The sequence below is a fragment of the Nothobranchius furzeri genome, chromosome 16 (genome assembly GCF_043380555.1).
Source record: "Nothobranchius furzeri strain GRZ-AD chromosome 16, NfurGRZ-RIMD1, whole genome shotgun sequence".
In the NCBI taxonomy this organism is placed as follows: Eukaryota; Metazoa; Chordata; class Actinopteri; order Cyprinodontiformes; family Nothobranchiidae; genus Nothobranchius; species Nothobranchius furzeri.
This window is the reverse complement of record NC_091756.1, coordinates 27,623,824-27,642,374: the sequence shown is the minus strand read 5'-3', so window position 1 is coordinate 27,642,374 and position 18,551 is coordinate 27,623,824. Positions and strand designations below refer to the sequence as shown.

At 43.6% G+C, this 18,551-nt stretch overlaps 1 protein-coding gene across 4 annotated transcripts in view; it reads right to left on the bottom strand.

The window, feature by feature from the left end:
- Positions 1 to 18,551, bottom strand: part of kctd17 (potassium channel tetramerization domain containing 17) — a 48,359-nt gene that overhangs the window by 28,563 nt on the left and 1,245 nt on the right. The window lies entirely within an intron of this gene.

Genomic DNA, 18,551 nt, shown 5'->3' with positions numbered 1-18,551 from the left:
AGAAATGAATCCAAACTCATCCCACACAACAGGCATGATGTTGCAGCAAACTAATATTAAAACAAGCTATGATGTGAAAAACAAAATGTTTATATTGTGATCATTTTGAATTTGATACACCTGAGAATCCAATACTAGCCAGTGTGTTGTACCCTAGTAGGGTTTTTCCTGCGTTCAAATTTGCGTGGCGGCCGCCTCCAGCTAATTTTGTGCCACCTCAGCCTGATTTCACTCTGCCCCCAGCTATACGGATGTTATTTTAACTGCAGTTGCAGTGTTGCACCACTTCAGGGGCGCTGTATCAGCAGCGGTGCACCGAAAAGCTCTAAAACCGCTGCAGAAAAAGATCAAAAATTGCTTTTCTTGCTAGTTGGTACATATCTATTAGGGTTGTCACGGTAACCAGTGTAGCGGTAAACCCCGGTAAAAAAGTTGACAATAATAATAACCGTCTTGTCTTTAAAAGAAAAATATTATCTCGGTGGTTTACCGTGGCTGCGGTGTAGGCGCGGTGACCCTTACCAGCCACCGTATCATCTACTGAAGTTGCCGGCGGCACATGTGCACTTTGTTGTTTACAACCAAAACTTTCTTGAAACTAAAGCTGAAATAATGGCCAAAGGAGGAGACGGCAGCGCTCAGGAGGACATTTATTATACCTCAAAGAAGACAAAGTGGGAAGTACGGGCATCTTTTAGATATTTGAAGAATGCAGAGGGACAGTTGATAGAAGACGGCTATCCTGTTTGCAGCACGTGCAGAAAAAGTGTCTGTGAAAGGCAGCAACGCTTCAAATCTCATGACACATCTGCGTGACCATCACCCACAACTCTACAGTCAACGCAAGGCAAGCTAACGTTAGCGTTTTAGCTCAAATGCGTGATCCGAGGATTTGGGTTGAGGGAGAATGCAACGAGTGGCTATATAAAGCAGCCGCAGCGCCGCTACCTGCATATAAACCGTGTCGCGGACACCGCCATGTTGAAATGACGCTATACGTTACGGGGCTCCCAGGGGCAGATAAGAGTTGGTCTCTCTCCAAGAATAATTATGAATTTAACAACGATTACTGCCTGATGACATTTTCCCACATCTGCAAAGCTCACTGGAAGGACACAAACCGAGGACAATATTTTCCTGATATAGGGTTTATTACTCAAGTAAGGGTAAAAAAGTATCTGGTTAGAAGGCTACTTGAGTACTGAGTATCATCTGGTCTAATACTTTTTAAAATGATGACATCAAACAGACAAAAAAATAAAGAAGTTATGGGCAAATATTGGTATTTTAAAGACTAAAGGGGAAAAATGTAAACAAATAAACAACATAATTACAAAATAACACATTTTAGGCAAAAGTTGGACACAAACTGAGGACAATATTTTCCTGATAAACAGGGTTTATTTTGAAAATGTAACACGTTTTAAAAAAATACCGCGATGATACCGAAAACCGTGACAATTTTGGTCACAATAACTGTGAGGTTAAATTTTCACACCGTGACAACCCTAATTTCTATGGTTGGTTCTATTGACGTCCTGATTTCCCCCAGGCTCTTCCATATCAGAGCAGGGCTGAACAGTGCAACGAACAAAACTGTCTGTGCGTGTGTCTATTTTTAAACGTCTAGTGCAACATCTTTAAATTACTTTTTCCCCAGAACTTTAACAAAAGTAAGTTACGTGTAAGAAAAATGCTTTTTACTGGTGCAGTGTGGTCATCTGGATGCACTGGAGGAAAATAAAGGAACCAGCAAAGGCACAAAGGCAGAACCGGTCCAAAGTTTGGCATCAAAAGTGCAGCTACACGCAGATTGGCTAATGCTAAAACTAACGGGTAGCAGTCTCACAATCAAGTGGTGCACAGATGATCGTAAAACTAACAAAGACTAAACTCTACAAGCGGATGAAAAGTCCCCACCATCCTGTTTATTCTGCATCCTGCAGCGCTATGGATCAGAACCGCTGTAGATACGAGTCACATTACTGCTACAAGTCTACAGCAAGCCGTTGTACTAAATAATTCACAAACGCTTCTATCTTTGAACATAATTTAAACTGGATTATTGCCAACCCGTACATAATAGACATGCCACCATTGCATTGTGAGCAGCAGAAATTAAATGTTATTACCATTTCCAATACAAATGCATGTTAATGAAAAGCATTATATTTTAATGGATATATTTATCTGTTATATTGACGAAGATGAGTGTTATTAATACAAACCTAAAATGTTACTGAAATGTAGGTCAAACATTTCAAAATATTTTAACTATGAATATCAGATGAGAAAATCTAATGCATATTATTGAGCCTTTTATAATAAGAGTCTGTTGTTTCAGCCTGATAATTTTGTTGTTTTATTTCATATTTTTAGCAGCAAACCAGTTTTGTTTCACCTGAAATGTTGTCAAATGGAATATTCTATCAATCAACATAAGCTTAGATTAGAAAACTTAACGAAAAAATATTTTGCTTTCAAAAAAGCGAGGCAGTTGAATGCACAGAGTATGCATGTGCCGGTGCATGGTCAGGGTGGTACCACCTCTGCCTCAATTTGAGCCAGGAAAAACCCTGCCTAAGGCCTGTTGACCATGCTGCCCCACCCACTTTTCCATCTCTGCATCAACCAAACGAGGAATAGATTGTTCCAGTTCTGCATTTGTAACACAGATTGATTTACTACATCGTAGAGAGAAATTTGCGGGCATTTGAAGGCACTACAGTATTACAACATTTACAGTTGCTGTTGGGATTGTGCACAATAAATGGCCAGCAGTCACAGACTTTTAGTTTGTTTGCCAATCTGTCATGTAAGATAGCACAGCGTTGAAAATAAAGAGTATGTTCACGTGAAATCCCTGCTCAGTGTCTGTAATCAGTACTGAACTGTGAGCAGACACACATCTGACCCGAGCTGAGGGACACTTGTCAGCTTTTAGCACCCAAAACAAGAGATAAATCTTCAGATGTGCAAATGATTTTGTGCATGGGCACAACAGACAACCAGAGGTAAAGTTGTACTTCCATGGGAGCGAGACTGTTAAACCTTTTTCATCACAAAGATTAGTCTGGTAGTATTTTTAAAGCTGGCATCCAGCCAGTAGAGCTACTAGTCAAACAGCCGTGGTCCTGATCTGTAGAGATGGAAACTTTGGAGCTTGAACCGTTAGCTTCCAACCGTGACATGTAAAATGTAATGATCCGTATTATCACTTTGTTTTAGGCATAATTTATTCTAAACAAATTAAAGCTATAAACCTGACAAATAAAGTATGAGCAGACAATAACAAACTAGACTCACTCGCTCTCTGCTTTAGGACACTACAGCTCAATGACAGCAAACTCATATCCAGGAAATATCCAGAAAAAGCAACTTGTTAGTTTCCCTAGTGAGCACACATGCAGCCATTTTGGAGGGTTGTTTAAATCCAGAGCTTCAGACCACAGCCTCAACGCGCCTGTGTCCTTCTACTGATCCAAACTAAACACAGAAATACTTGTCAGGGCCAGATAACAATGACTACATTACACCAGATATACGTGATGTTTCCCTCCTCTCATTCAAACTGATGGTGCAGCTTTCTCCCACTGAAATACTTATGGTTAATATTTCTAAAACTACATTAGAACAGTTTCTATTAAAATCATAAGTTATAGTTATAAATATTATAACCCCACCAAAAAAATTGGTCACACAGTCTAATAATTAATTGGACTACATTTGGCTTTGACTACAACACACATTTGCTGTGGCGTTGTTTCCTTAAGATTCTGTGTTGTCACCAGATTTATTTCCATCCAGTGTTAAAGTTTCACCAAGATCTTGCATTGACGATGGTAGAGTCTAACCGCTGCACAAAGCCTTCTTCAGCACATCCCAAAGATCCTCAATGGAGTTAAGGTCTGGACTCTGTGGTGGCCAATCCCTGAACCACTCTTTTGGCCTGATACATCCTGGCATTGTCATCCTGGAATATTCCCGTGCCATCAGGAAGATGGAATAACCTGGTCATTCAGGATATTCAGGTTGTCAGCTGACCTCATTCTTGGAGCACATCCTGTTGCTGAACCTAGATCTGACCAACTGCAGCAACCCCAGATCATAGCACTGCCCCCTCAGGCTTGTACAGTAGGCACTAGGAATGATGGGTGCATCACTCCATCGGCCTCTCTTCTTACCCTGATGCACCATGGAACAGAGTCCATCTGGACTCATCAGACCAGGTTTTAATAATGCGTTGGACAGTTCTTAACCCAGTTTTAGTCATTTCTGCATCTCCTTAGAGGTTTTCTCTGCTTGATGCCAAAGATCTGACCCTTCTCACACAGATCTACATATTTTCCAGGACCACCAAATGTGTCTTTCCACATGGTTGTTTAGGAAACGAGAAGCAACTCATTGCACCAGTTGGGGTTAAATAACTTGTAGCCAACTGAAAGCCATGCCGTAATTATCCAGCATTATCCAATTGCTTAGTTAAATCCATGTAGTAATTCTTTTTTGGGCCATGCTGTGTATTTATGCTAAAAAAATGAAAGACATGAAATGAAGATAAAAGAATAAACAATCCAGAAATGTTCTTTAAATTATCTTAGATCATAGGATTTTTTTTCCAAGATTTTTTAGGAACCCATTTATATCTGTGTAGTTTGCAAAATAATTTTTATTTTATGGACAGAAGTTGTGTAGTACATGTTTTCTTCAGTGAAAACAAAATGCAAATGAACAGATTTGTATTCAGATGAGTAGTGATCTAGAGGAGAACAGATGCTGGGAGATAACTTTAAACAAGTGTGATTTCTAATTAGGGAAAGGCCTCATTTATCATTTGTGGGTTCGCAGACGGTCTGCATGAGTCACTGACTTCACAGTGTTGTTGGTGACACTTTTGAAAGAGGATGCATCAAAGCAGCTCCTCACTGACAAAAACACACCATCTGTGTACTTCCTTTCATTTGAAATGAACACTTAAGACTTCTTATTAAAGGTGCAATTTGTAAGAATAAAGTAAATTCTACAGTAACATACACCCAAAACAGCCTAATGTCTCAAACACATTAAAGGCAAGGTTATACTGAAACATATGTCATTCTTAGCTGGCTGAGGGGTTGGTCAGTTTTTCTTCTTTCGAAATAAAAGTAGGAGGGACGTAGCTACTGTTTACCATCAGTGAGTGTGAAGTTGCTGTGTCTCCTGTCTCCAGGGAATTTTTTTTTCATTGTTTATTACGTAATTTTGTCTAAAAATTTTAAGCTTCTCATAAAAAATTTAATTGTCAATTCTACAATCAGTAGAATAAAAGAAAAATATAGAGTTGGTGTAAAATTTAATCACTAAGGGATTAGAGAATTGCTAGGGTTTGAAGATTATATATATATTTTGCATATAAATGTTTGAAAATTTTACTTAAGTCCAATGAAAAAATAAAAACCAACTAAATCATACCATTAAAAAGCTTGACTAGAACCTAAAATGGAAGTAACATTAAGCATAGCTCCCATTACCAGCTGTGAGATTGCAACAAGTAGCCTAATAATTACTCTTAAATTAAAGGTTGTTGGTTCCAACAGGGATCTCTGTGACCAAACGAGGAACAAGAGCATCACAGACATTAAAATCTGAATAGAACCTGGTTTCCTGATATCTGATACATATGTAGTACCCGTAACTTCTACCTGAAAGCTCGATAAAAATCTAATCTAAATCTCATTCAAATGAAGGCAACAAAACATTTTTTTTCCTTTAGTGTACATCTACGTTTATCTCATGAGTGAAACTACAAGCTAAAAAAACTGAGCATTAATGTATTTTCTATGTAGTTTATTCATAAACACAGTTGGCCCAAGCTGTTTAGTCTTTGTAACTTAATTAAGAAACTAACAAGAGTAAGTGTGGATAAAACTTAGTCAGAGGTATCCATAGCTATATGAGAGCTTTAAACAGACTCCGTGTTGAAATCACAACTATCGTTCTGTGGGCAAAGCCGTTACCAGAGCTCGCTGAGAGCAAACTTTAAACTCTGGTGGTGGGGTAACAGCTGAGGTGCTGGTAATCTCATTAAAACAGTTACACGCTAACAAGCTGTCCATGTATATGCAGGGATTTAAGATTAAAGAAGAACACCCGAGCAGAGACGGACTAATGCCAGCGAATTAAAGAGGGACAAAGAATCTACAACGAATGAACTGTATGATTCTGATTCCCTCTGCTGTGAACTCTACTGCTGTGAAGCTACTCACTTCTGTCAGGGCGCCCCATGGCAGCTGTGGCTACATTGTAGCTCATCACTACCCACGTGTAAATGTGTGTGTACGTTAGGGCTTAACGAATTTGGAAAATAATCTAATTGCGATATTTTTTCTTCAAAATTGCAATTTGCGATTTAATTCACGATTATTTTCTCAAGGGGGGTTTCTCATTTTTCAACTAACGGAAGCAAAAAAAATCTATGTAACTTGTACTGAATTTAAACAAATTTATATATCTACACATTTATCTACATATCATATCAACACATTTATTTGTCTGCACATACATAAACACTCATAAGTAAAGACAACATTTTGTATTTGAAGGTGCAATGCTTTGCAGCCTGGAGCACATCCCTTGAAAGACCATAGGTATTAGCATCAATTGTGAAAATTGATTTGCAGGAAAGAAGTGTGTTCCATTTATTGAAGTCTTTTATGTTTAGTTTTTCACGTCTTGTCCATGCAGAGCTTCCGTAGTTCAGTTACGTTCCTAGCTGCTAGCCAAAACTCAATGGAGTTGAAGTCTCTTACAGTTTTCTAGCTTTACTAAAATATTTGTCTGTACCGTATTTTCTGGACTATTAGTCGCAATTTTTTTCGTAGTCTGGCTGGTCCTGTGACTTATATACCAAAGTGACTTTTATACCAAATTATGTATACCGTGCTGCTGTGGGCCGGCTCCAACCCAGGAATTAGCTCTCCCCGCCCACTGGGAGGGTTTGAAACACCGTCATCCTCTGCTGGAGACTGTAGGCACTGCTGCGCATACCGCTGATGCAACAGCTGGTTGTTTATTCTGTTATTGTTACCGGTACTTGTCTTGCAATGTGAAACGCTTGGTCTCAGATTTTGTAAGAAAAATAATAAAATGGTCCCTCCGAAATGCGACTTATAGTCCAGTGCGACTTATATGCTTTTTTCTTCTTTATTATACGTTTTATGGCTGGTGTGACTTATACTCCGGAGCGACTTATACTCTGGAAAATACGGTACTTATTTGATTAATGGCAGTTTTTACTTTTTATTAGACTCCAAATGTGATAATGTGGCACCTTCTTAATTCGTAATTTGTAAGAATGTAATCGGCAATATTAGCATTAGCATCCCTATGGGTTTTTCAATGTATAATAGTATTGTGCTAACTAGGGTTGTCACAGTAACTGGTGTAGCGGTAAACCCCGGTAAAAAAGTTGACAATAATAACCGTCTTGTTTTTAAAAAAAATATTATCTTGGTGGATTACCTTGGCTGCGGTGTAGGCGCGGTGACACTTACCAGCCACCCGCTGAAGTTGCCGGCGGCACATGCGCACTTGGTTGTTTACTACCAAAAGTTTCTTGAAGCTAAAGCTGAGATAATGGCCAAAGAAGGCAACGGCAACGCTCAGGACTTCTATTATCCCTCAAAGAAGACAAAGTCGGAAGTACGAGCATTTTTTGGATATTTGAAGAATGCCGAGGGACAGTTGATAGAAGACGGCTATCCTGTTTGCAGCACGTTCAGGAAAAAGTGTCTGTGAAAGGCAGCAACGCTTCAAATCTCATGACACATCTGCATGACCATCACCCACAACTCTACAGTCAATGCAAGGCAAGCTAACGTTAGCGTTTTAGCTCAAATGCGTGATCCGAGGATTTGGGTTGAGGGAGAATGCAACGAGTCACTATATAAAGCAGCCACAGCGCCGCTACCTGCATATAAACCGTGTCACGGACACCTCCATGTTGAAATGACGCTATGCATTACGGGGCTCCCAGGGGCAGATAAGAGTTGGTCTCTCTCCGAGAATAATTATGAATTTAACAATGATTACTGCCTGATGACATTTTCCCAAATCTGCAAAGCTCACTGGAAGAACACAAACCGAGGACATTTTCCTGATATAGGATTTATTACTCAAGTAAGGGTAAAAAAAAGTATCCGATTAGAAGGCTACTTGAGTACAGAGTATCATCTGATCTAATATTTTTTAAATGATGATATCAAACAGCTCCTCCTTGAACCGTCACCTTATCGTGGTGGAGGAGTTTGAGTGCCCTAATGATCCTAGGAGCTATGTTGTCTGGGGCACTTAGTGCCCCTGGTAGGGTCTCCCATGACAAATTGGTCTTACGTGAAGGGTGAGACAAAGAACGGTTCGAAGGATCTTTCATGGCGGTTAAAACGAAGAGTCGGAGTACCCGGCCCGGAGGGTTACCGGGGTCCCACCCTGGAGCCAGGCCTGGGGTTGGGGCCCGTGAGCGAGCGCCTGGTGGCCGGGCTTTCGCCCATGGGGCCCGGCCGGGCCCAGCCCGAACCGGATACATGGGCTCGTCCAACTGTGGACCCACCACCCGCAGGAGGAACATGAAGGGTCCGGTGCAATGCGAATCGGGTGGCAGACCAAGGCGGGAGCCTTGGCGGTCCAATCCCCGGACAAGAAAACTAGTTTTTGGGACATGGAACGTCACCTCGCTGGCGGGGAAGGAGCCGGAGCTTGTGGCAGAGGTTGAGCGGTACCGGCTAGATATAGTCGGACTCACCTCGACACATTGCATTGGCTCTGGAACCCGAGACCTGGAGAGGGGTTGGACACTCTACTTTGCTGGAGTTGCTTCGGGTGAGAGGCGGAGGGCTGGGGTTGGCTTTTTGTTAGCCCCGAGACTCTCTGCCTGTGTGTTGGGGTTTACCCCGGGGGACAAGAGGGTAGCTTCCTTGCGCCTTCGGGTCGGGGAACGGGTCCTGACTGTTGTTTGTGCTTATGGGCCAAATATCAGTTCAGAGTACCCATCCTTTTTGGAGTCCCTGGGACGAGTGCTAGATAGTGCTCCATCAGGGGACTCCATTGTCCCGCTGGGGGACTTCAATGCTCACGTGGGCAATGACAGTTTGACCTGGAGGGGTGTGATTGGGAGGAACGGCCCACCTAATCTGAACTCGAGCGGTGTTTTGTTATTGGACTTCTGTGCAAGCCACAGTTTGGCCATAACGAACACCATGTTCGAACATAAGGATGCCCACCGGTACACTTGGTACCAGGGCAGCCTAGGTCACAGGTCGATGATAGATTTTGTAGTCGTATCATCTGACCTGCGGCCGTATGTTTTGGACACCCGAGTGAAGAGAGGGGCGGAGCTGTCAACTGATCACCACCTGGTGGTGAGTTGGATCAGATGGCAAGGGAACATGCCGCGTAGACCTGGCAGACCCAAACGCATAGTGAGGGTCTGCTGGGAATGCCTGGCAGAAGAACCTGTCAAGACGGTCTTCAACTCCCACCTCCGGCAGAGCTTTGACCACGTCCCGAGAGCAGTGGGGGACATTGAGTCCGAGTGGGCCTTGTTCCACTCTGCGATTGTCGAGGCGGCTGTTGCTAGCTGTGGTCGTAAGGTGGCCGGTGCCAGTCGTGGTGGCAACCCCCGTACCCGCTGGTGGACACCAGAGGTTCGGGGAGCCGTCAGGCTGAAGGAGGCCTACAGGGCGTGGCTGGTCTGTGGGTCTCCGGAGGCAGCAGACAGGTACCGGATAGCCAAGCGGGGTGCAGCAGTGGCAGTTGCCGAGGCAAAATCTCGGGCATGGGAGGAGTTTGGTGAGGCCATGGAGAAAGACTATCGATCGGCTCCAAAGAGGTTCTGGCAAACTGTCCGGCGCCTCAGGAGAGGAAGGCAGCAACTCGCTCACACTGTTTACAGAGGGGATGGGGAGCTGCTGACGTCAACTGAGGCTATAGTCGGACGGTGGAAGGAATACTTTGAGGAGCTCCTCAATCCCACCTATGCACATTCCGAGGAGGAACCAGAGCTGGGAGGCCTGGGGATGGACTGTCCGATCTCGGGGGCAGAAGTTGCTGAGGTAGTCAAACAACTACACAGCGGCGGAGCCCCGGGGGCGGATGAGGTTCGTCCTGGGTATCTCAAGGCTATGGATGTTGTAGGGCTGTCATGGTTGACACGTCTCTACAACATTGCATGGTCATCGGGGGCAGTTCCTAGGGAGTGGCAGACCGGGGTGGTGGTCCCCATCTTTAAGAAGGGTGACCTGAGGGTGTGTTCCAACTATAGGGGGATCACACTCCTCAGCCTCCCTGGAAAGGTCTACTCCAAGGTACTGGAGAGGAGGGTCCGATCGATAGTTGAATCTCAGATAGAGGAGGAGCAATGTGGTTTTCGTACTGGCCGTGGAACTGTGGACCAGCTCTATACCCTTGCAAGGGTGATGGAGGGGGCATGGGAGTTTGCCCAACCAATCCACATGTGCTATGTGGATTTGGAGAAGGCTTATGACCGTGTCCCCAGGGGCACCCTGTGGGGGACGCTCCAGGAGTATGGGGTGGGTGGCTTTCTGTTAAGGGCCATTCAGTCCCTTTACCAGAGGAGCGTGAGTTTGGTCCGCATAGCCGGTAGTAAGTCGGACCTGTTCCCAGTGAGGGTTGGACTCCGCCAGGGCTGCCCTTTGTCACCGGTTCTGTTCATCACTTTTATGGACAGAATTTCTAGACGCAGCCGTGGTGTGGAGTGTGTCGAGTTTGGTGGCAGGAGAATCTCGTCTCTGCTTTTTGCGGATGATGTGGTCCTCCTAGCTTCATCCAGCTCTGACCTTCAGCTCTTGCTGGGTAGGTTCGCGGCCGAATGTGAAGCGGCTGGGATGAGGATCAGCACCTCCAAATCTGAGACCATGGTTCTCGACCGGAAAAGGGTGGCTTGCCACCTCCGGGTCGGGGGAGAGGTCCTACCTCAAGTGGAGGAGTTTAAGTATCTCGGGGTCTTGTTCACGAGTGAGGGTAGGAGGGATCGGGAGATCGACAGGCGGATTGGTTCGGCGTCTGCAGTGATGCGGATGCTGAGCCGATCTGTCGTGGGGAAGAGGGAGCTGAGCCAGAAAGCCAGGCTCTCGATTTACCGGTCGATCTACATCCCAATCCTCACCTATGGTCATGAGCTTTGGGTAATGACCGAAAGAACGAGATCGCGGATACAAGCGGCCGAAATGAGTTTCCTCCGTAGGGTGGCCGGGCTCAGCCTTAGAGATAGGGTGAGGAGCTCGGACATTCGGGAGGGACTCGGAGTAGAACCGCTGCTCCTCCGGATCGAAAGGAGCCAGTTGAGGTGGTTTGGGCATCTGGTCAGGATGCCTCCTGGACGCCTCCCCGGGGAGGTGTTTCGGGCATGTCCTGCCGGCAGAAGGCCCCCGGGTCGACCCAGGACACGTTAGAGAGGTTACATCTCCAATCTGGTCCGGGAACGCCTTGGGGTCCTGCCGGAGGAGCTGGTGGACAAGGCCGGGGAGAGGACGACCTGGAGCTCCCTAGTTGGGATGCTGCCCCCGCGACCCGGACCCGGATAAGCGGGGGAAGACGACGACGACGACGACGTCAAACAGACAAAAAATAAGAAGTTATGGGCAAATATTGGTATTTTAAAGACTAAAGGGGAATAATGTAAACAAATAAACAACATATTTATAAAATAACAAATTTTAGGCAAAATTTAGACACAAACTGAGGACAATATTTTCCTGATATACAGGTTTTATGTAGCTGTCTGAAAATCTCACAAGTTTAAAAAAATACTGCGATAATACCGAAAACCGTGATAATCTGGGTGACAATAACTGTGAGGTTAAATTTTCACACCGTGACAACCCTAGTGCTAATCACTCGCTGCCACTTAAATCGCAGCCTTTGCAATTAGAAAGTCTCCCTGTGTCACATCGCAATGTAATTGCATATGCAATTAATTGTTCAGCCCTGGTGTACGTGGCTGAATGACTTGCTGTGCCTTGGGGGGGGGGGGGGGGGGGGGGGTACAGCTTAGGGGGCGCTATATCAAAAACAGGCCAATTAACCATTTACACAGAGGCTGGTTACCACATATATTGTGGCTGCCAGTCGAGTTATGGTAATAATCTAGCTGACGCCTTAACCAGAATGGGAGCCCTCATCCTAGTTTACATGTCCATCATTAAAAAGAATTATTGGATTAAGTACATTGACTCCACAAAGGTAGCTGAAGACGTGCCTGTTTGTGTTAGCATTCTTCCAGTTAGCCTATAGCAACACACCAATAGTAAACAAACGCTGGCAGGAGTGAAGCAGATAGAGTAAAAGCAGGAAATGGCTGGAAAAGTGACTGACAACACTGCAGTATGGCAAATTTGGTAGGCACTGTACTGTTTCATGGTGTTTCACGTGTGACATTGCAGTGATGATGTTATCAGAGATCTGCCTCTGTGGTCTAATCACGTCCAGAAGGGGGAGAGTACAGCACGGTCACAACTCAGCTAAGCTGGGATGTTGTTTACATGCAGAGAAATCTTAGCATGGAATCTAGACCATCATTTGCTGAAGCAAAACAACTTTGCTTTGCATTTTGGTCTAGGCACGCTCCATTTGAACCTTTGCAAGGCCAGCCAGGATTGCTGCCAACCAATCACAGTGAGTTTATTTAGCTTATGTAGCTCTTCCAAGATGTAATGGCAGACTGCCCCGTAAACTAAGATTTGTGGTGGTCCAATAACAGCGTTCCATTGATTTGATGGTAGGCTTGGGTGGTGTTACGGTATTACCATGACAGTGTGCTGAGAGAAAAATGGCAGCTCGCGCACCAGCTGACCCGTCTAAACACAACACAACTTCTGCAGGTTAGGAGTATCTCGGATTCGAATCAGACTTTAAAAGGAGAACTGGTTAACACTGATGAGGTAATTTGTGCAAACAAAAGGTGGCCCTGAAAGACGTACACCCCATCGACACAGCAGAGGTGCGAGCCATAAATGGAATAGCAGGCTTCTGTCTGAAGCCTATTATTAAAAGAGATGACAACACGCTTTTCTGGTGGAAAATAAGCTGCCAGCCTTCCCCAGATGTCGCGATTAGCCCTAAAGTAGCCGGGTGTCTGTCACAGATTCATCGAAGCGGGTTTTCAGCAATCGGAGGTTGAAGCTGGTAAAGGTAAACATTGTTTTTCAGGCGAAAAAAAATCTTTTATAAGATGCGTTTTTTTTAAAGTTGTTAATATTGTGTGCGTTACGTTGTTATTGTTTTAGTAATAGTGTTTGTTATTTGGTTTCTGAATGGTCAAGGTTCAAACCAACAGCTTGGTAATTCCACTTGAGGCTCACGTCATCATTTTTAAATTAGTCCCGGTAATACAGTACACCTTCGTAAAATGTGGAGGAAGTTAGATGTATTAAAATTTGGATACCGCCCAAGCCTATTTGGTGGGCCAATCACAGCACCTCTATCTTTATTTCTAAACAGCTTTGGCTTCAACTTTTGACTATTTTGACTTCGACTTTTGTATTTATTTATTTATTTGAGTCAAGAGCAGACAGAGGTACTTAAGTTTATTTAGAAAAAGGAAGTATTTGCATCTTCTTTGATAGAGTATGGCGGACTGCCTCGCTGACTGACATCTGTAGCTGTGAGTAAGTCATGTTGTTATCCAATAGCATGTGGGGACAGTTTGAAAGAACATAGTAGATCCTGCGCCACGACTGAGAGCCGACTGTGGCCAAACTATACTGTATATCAAACATATAGGATGGCTTGCCAGGCCAGAGGAATCTGGTTCTCTAACCATGTTTTCTGGGTTTCTGCCTTGGCTTGGTAAATCGTCCAATTTGGTTCTAATTCTTCCGGCTCTTGGAGAGTACAGACGCTTTGTTCCTCTTCTCCTCCCTATCTTATCCCAAGGCTCTTTGTCTGTCTCTGGGTGTACGGTGCTTCTGCATTTTTTCTGGAAAACTGGAAATTACTAAAATGGACCTGGTCAGTTGGTCTCTCAACACGATTGACAAAATTTTTTCAACGATGAGAACGGGAGAAGGGGCTCCTGGGTGCCCCTCTGGGACAGAGCCAGTTGGGCATATCATGGACTCCTGGAAACAGTGGAACTTGGTCTGCCTGCCTCAGCTATCTGTAGAGGATTCTGAAGACGTCTGGATATTTGTGGTGTTGGTGTCAGGTTTCCTGCTCTTTGGCCTGGGAGGTTACCTGGCTTACCGGAAAATTAAAGAGCTGTCGAGGAATATTGGCTCGCTCCTGGAGCTCAGAGATGGATTACACCACGCTGTAAACGCACAGACTCATATAATTGTCGAGATGAGTCGCAAGCTTGGAACTTTGGCTGAGATTCAGACTCTGGCACAGAAGGTGGATACCATCAAGGAGAAAGCTGACGGGTCAGCACGGATTGGGATAGATTAATTACGCCATTATTGGATTAAGAGGGGTTGAGGACCAACGGAACTTTAAGACAGAGAGGAAATTATCTCTGTCTGGCGCCAAAACAATTTCTTATCTGAATCTGGTGCCCTTGAGCCTGTGAGGTTGAAGCAAATACTGCCACCTCAGAAGAAATGTGGAATGCTGCAGTCGCCATGGCAACTCTGTCTCCCTATCCCAGCCTGGGCGGGACTGCGACCGGAGAAGGCCACTGAATCATTCCAGGAGTCACTGTGCTCTCTAAATCCTACGACCTACCCCCCCGTCCAAACGGAGGTGAAGAGTGCCGCTTATTGTGGCTACATGCACTGACGTGTGGAGAGTCCCCAATCCTACCTCCCCACCTAGTGGACACTTATGTTGTGTAATGTCTGAAGTCTGTTGCATTTCTGTCTGAGATGTTTTTGCATAGCAAAGCTGCCCTCTCTGTGGAGGGTAACTCTGAAGTGCCTTTTTTTCCTCCACCTGACTCAATCCTCATGTAAACCCTCTGATCTCTATTAAGGTAGCGCGACTCGGGTTGCAAATGACCCACAGTCACCAGTTCTTGTCATGTGTCTATGCCTATGTACGTATGTCTGATCTCAGAATTGTGTGTACTGAAACTCTAATTTCCCCCCGGGATTAATAAAGTATCTTTGAATTTGAATTGAATTCAGTCGGACTTAGGTGTTCAAATTTTTTAAATTTAATTTAATTCAGTTTAGTTTAGTTTATTTTTATAAGCGCTAATTCACAATTCAAGTTATCAAAGGCACATTAAAGTGAGCATTCCAAATGAACCTACTTATCAGTACATTCAATTTCCAAAATGTTGATTAGCAGAGTTTACAGGCCAAAGACACAGCTCATAAAACCTAGAATGGCTCCTGTCAAAACATGAATAATTATGTTCATAAAATTGATTATTATTCTCTGTGTTGCGGTTTATTCTTTAAATCTGAGTAAATGTAACGGCTGAGGAAAACCCTCAGTAGATGTTTTCTAAGAACTGTTGTGTTCAAAGTCAGATGATGATGTGATATGACCTATTTAGCTAGAAGCAAGTACTGGAAGTGCGCGATTCTCAGACGCTAATATCAACTGGTGTGTTGGTTTGACAAGCTGAGAGGGATCATCTGCACTGCAGGTACGTTATTTCCCTGAACAACAAAACTATTTCTATTAAATTTGTGTAAGAAATGTGCATCAAACTAGATGTGCAGTTAAGACCGATGAAAAGACAACTCTTCAAAATAATTTGATATGTTTGGTTTTTAGGTTTGAACTGATAAAACAAAGTTATTTACCAATAAAAGCCTAAATGTGGGCCGAGTCCGTTTGGTAGCAAAATATCTCACAAAGCACAGGAGAGATATTTATGAAACATTCAGATTTACATCTACAACTGACTACATTTTGAAGTTAACTTCATACTAGATGAGCCAACTGACCTTAAACACACAAAACTCAATCCCTTTTTCGGCTACAGAGTTAAATTTCTTAATTGAAATTAGATTATAGTTTAGGGATAATATTGTTGATTGCCTGATCTTTCAAATACTAAATATTTCTTCACAAGAGTCCTGTCACATAAACATATGAATGTTATCGTCCAACGATAAAGTAGGAATTTGGGGAACTATATACAAGCTCACACTGAGCACCCAGAAGCAGACAGAAAAGCATGTCTCTAGGATCAATCACTAACTCTCTCATAACAATCTGAAACATCTTTTTTTGGCCTGTCTATCTATAGAGCATCTTGTTTTGTTTTGCTTTGTAACCAAAAATCAATGAGCAGGAAAAAGCATTCTTGACAGCCCAGATTCGGCTGTTAAATGCTGTGATGGACATTAAATATATTCAATGTTTCAGCGAATGAAATTCAAGAGATTTTGATCATAAGAATAAATAAAAACACACAAAAAGCTGTTGATATACGATCAGAGCTGATGTAGAAAAAGATCAGCAGAAAATACAAACTGAAGACAGAATAAAAGGACAAACAAAGGCATAGATTTGTGTTTGCTTGAGACAAAGGAGGTTTAATGCATCTTCAGGCGGTGTAGAGGGAGATCCTCTATGCTCTAAGGTGAAGGTCACAGGGAGTTTTCTTTCCACAGAGCCCGGCAGTAATGACTGACTATAAAGAAAAAATGCAAATCATATTCCTTAATCAAAGATTAATGGTTATGGTTGTTCTAGAGGGGATATTGTACCCTGGCTCAATGTACTGTATCACTTCTTGAAATCACTGTCCATCAACAACATTTATCGGCAGCATGTCTGTAGTAACCATGTTACATATTCGCTGGGCAATGCCCTCTGCTTTTGTGGAGTCATACCCTTCTTCCCAATGCTGTGGTGATTGTAGGCTGAGAACCACTCGCTGTTTGTGGCACGGCTGAATGTGATATATTTAGTTGGTAATTCAACAAAGTTGTGGAATTGTTGTACTTCAAAATACTTCCACATATTGTGCATTTGGCGTCGTTGTCATTGACCAACTCTAAGTGGCTCCATGCTGCACTCCGTTTTGCCCTCTTCATCCTCAGTGTACCGACCATTTCTCCTTTGTCTGTTGCTGTCGACAGAGCCCAGATTCGCTTGTGTTCCAGCGTGTGCGTCAACTATGTCTGGCATCAAGCGCACCCCACAATGACTGGCGGGGAATTACGGGTTCAAAACGCAATTAAATAATTTTACTCAAGTAATTTCTTATCATCAATTAATTGATAATTGATTAATTGCTTGTATCCCTAATTCGGGCCTATGGACATGATTAGTCCAGTATATATAGTAGTTTGGACTGTTTATTGAATTTTCCTACAGTAATTTCAGTCTTAAAATTCGCTAATATTGACAGGCTGAATGTATCGCAATATATCGTATCGTCTCCCCTGTATCATGATACTATCGCCAGAATTTCACCAATACACATCCCTAATACACATCCCTGTCACATGACTAAATAATTACACATCATCAGGATGGAAAAATGATCAGTTGTCAACATCAGCCCAGTTTTACTTATCGGACAATATCAATATGTTAAAAAAAGACTAACGTCTGCCGATATCGATACTGACGTCGATATATTGCGCAACAGTCGCCCTCCCCTCTCAGCCTCCAGAAGCCCGGTGCTCGGCCCATATGCGGGCAGGGGTTTTTACAAGTTGTGTCTGACGCCGGGTGGAAGGCGGGCCGTCGGAGGGGATGTGGTCTGGGGCGATTATGGGCGCACGCCGAGCCCTTTCGGATGTCCCCAGCTGCAACGCCTGTTGGGGTCGCAATAGTGTGGGCAGCCCCGGCCCGTTGCCTCGGCTGGCGCCTAGCAGCTGACTTTTAAACTGTTGCAGACCAGAGGAATCTGACAGTTTAATTAAAACAAAGCTATTTGAAATGGTTTTGCCATCAACTTTGGACTATTTAGACTTGGGCTTTCCTTTGAGACAGGAGCAGATAGAAGTATGAAGAATGTCGAATTTGCTTCTTCTTCTTTGATGTTGTATTGTGGATGCCCTGTTGACTGATTTCCATTGTGATGAATACCTCACGTTGTTCATTGCTGATTGGTCCTAGGGCTGCCCAGGGCTGCCCAAAGGTGCGTGAAGACGGTTTAGACAACAGTAGATTCTGCCCTACAACTGAGCTCTGCCGATGGGTTGTGGCTGCACACTATATGAATATTTACATATACACTGCTTTATGAAAGAGGCTATTGTTGGCAACATGTTGGAGGCAAAGTCTGAGTACTTTACAAATTTTCATTTTGACATTAAATTGATAAAGACACCTAATGTCCTAGCAGCTCTTGGCTGCCTAATACAGATATTTAATTTATCTCATCCCTTTACTGGTAACTTCTCTTCTTGGTGCTGAAAGATTTTATGATACTGGTGTGGGATTTCACCCAACAGCTACAATATGTTAGCCTAGTATTCTGAAACACACCTGCGTATCAAAGACTGCAAGCTAATAGAAATCTGCATCATTTATTTGTCTCTACAGGCCCTGCAGCGTTCAGCTTGCATGTGACTGGCAGGCCTGTAATACACCTCCTCTCTCTTTGTCCCTATAAGATGCCAGCTGTACAGCTACAGACCGTG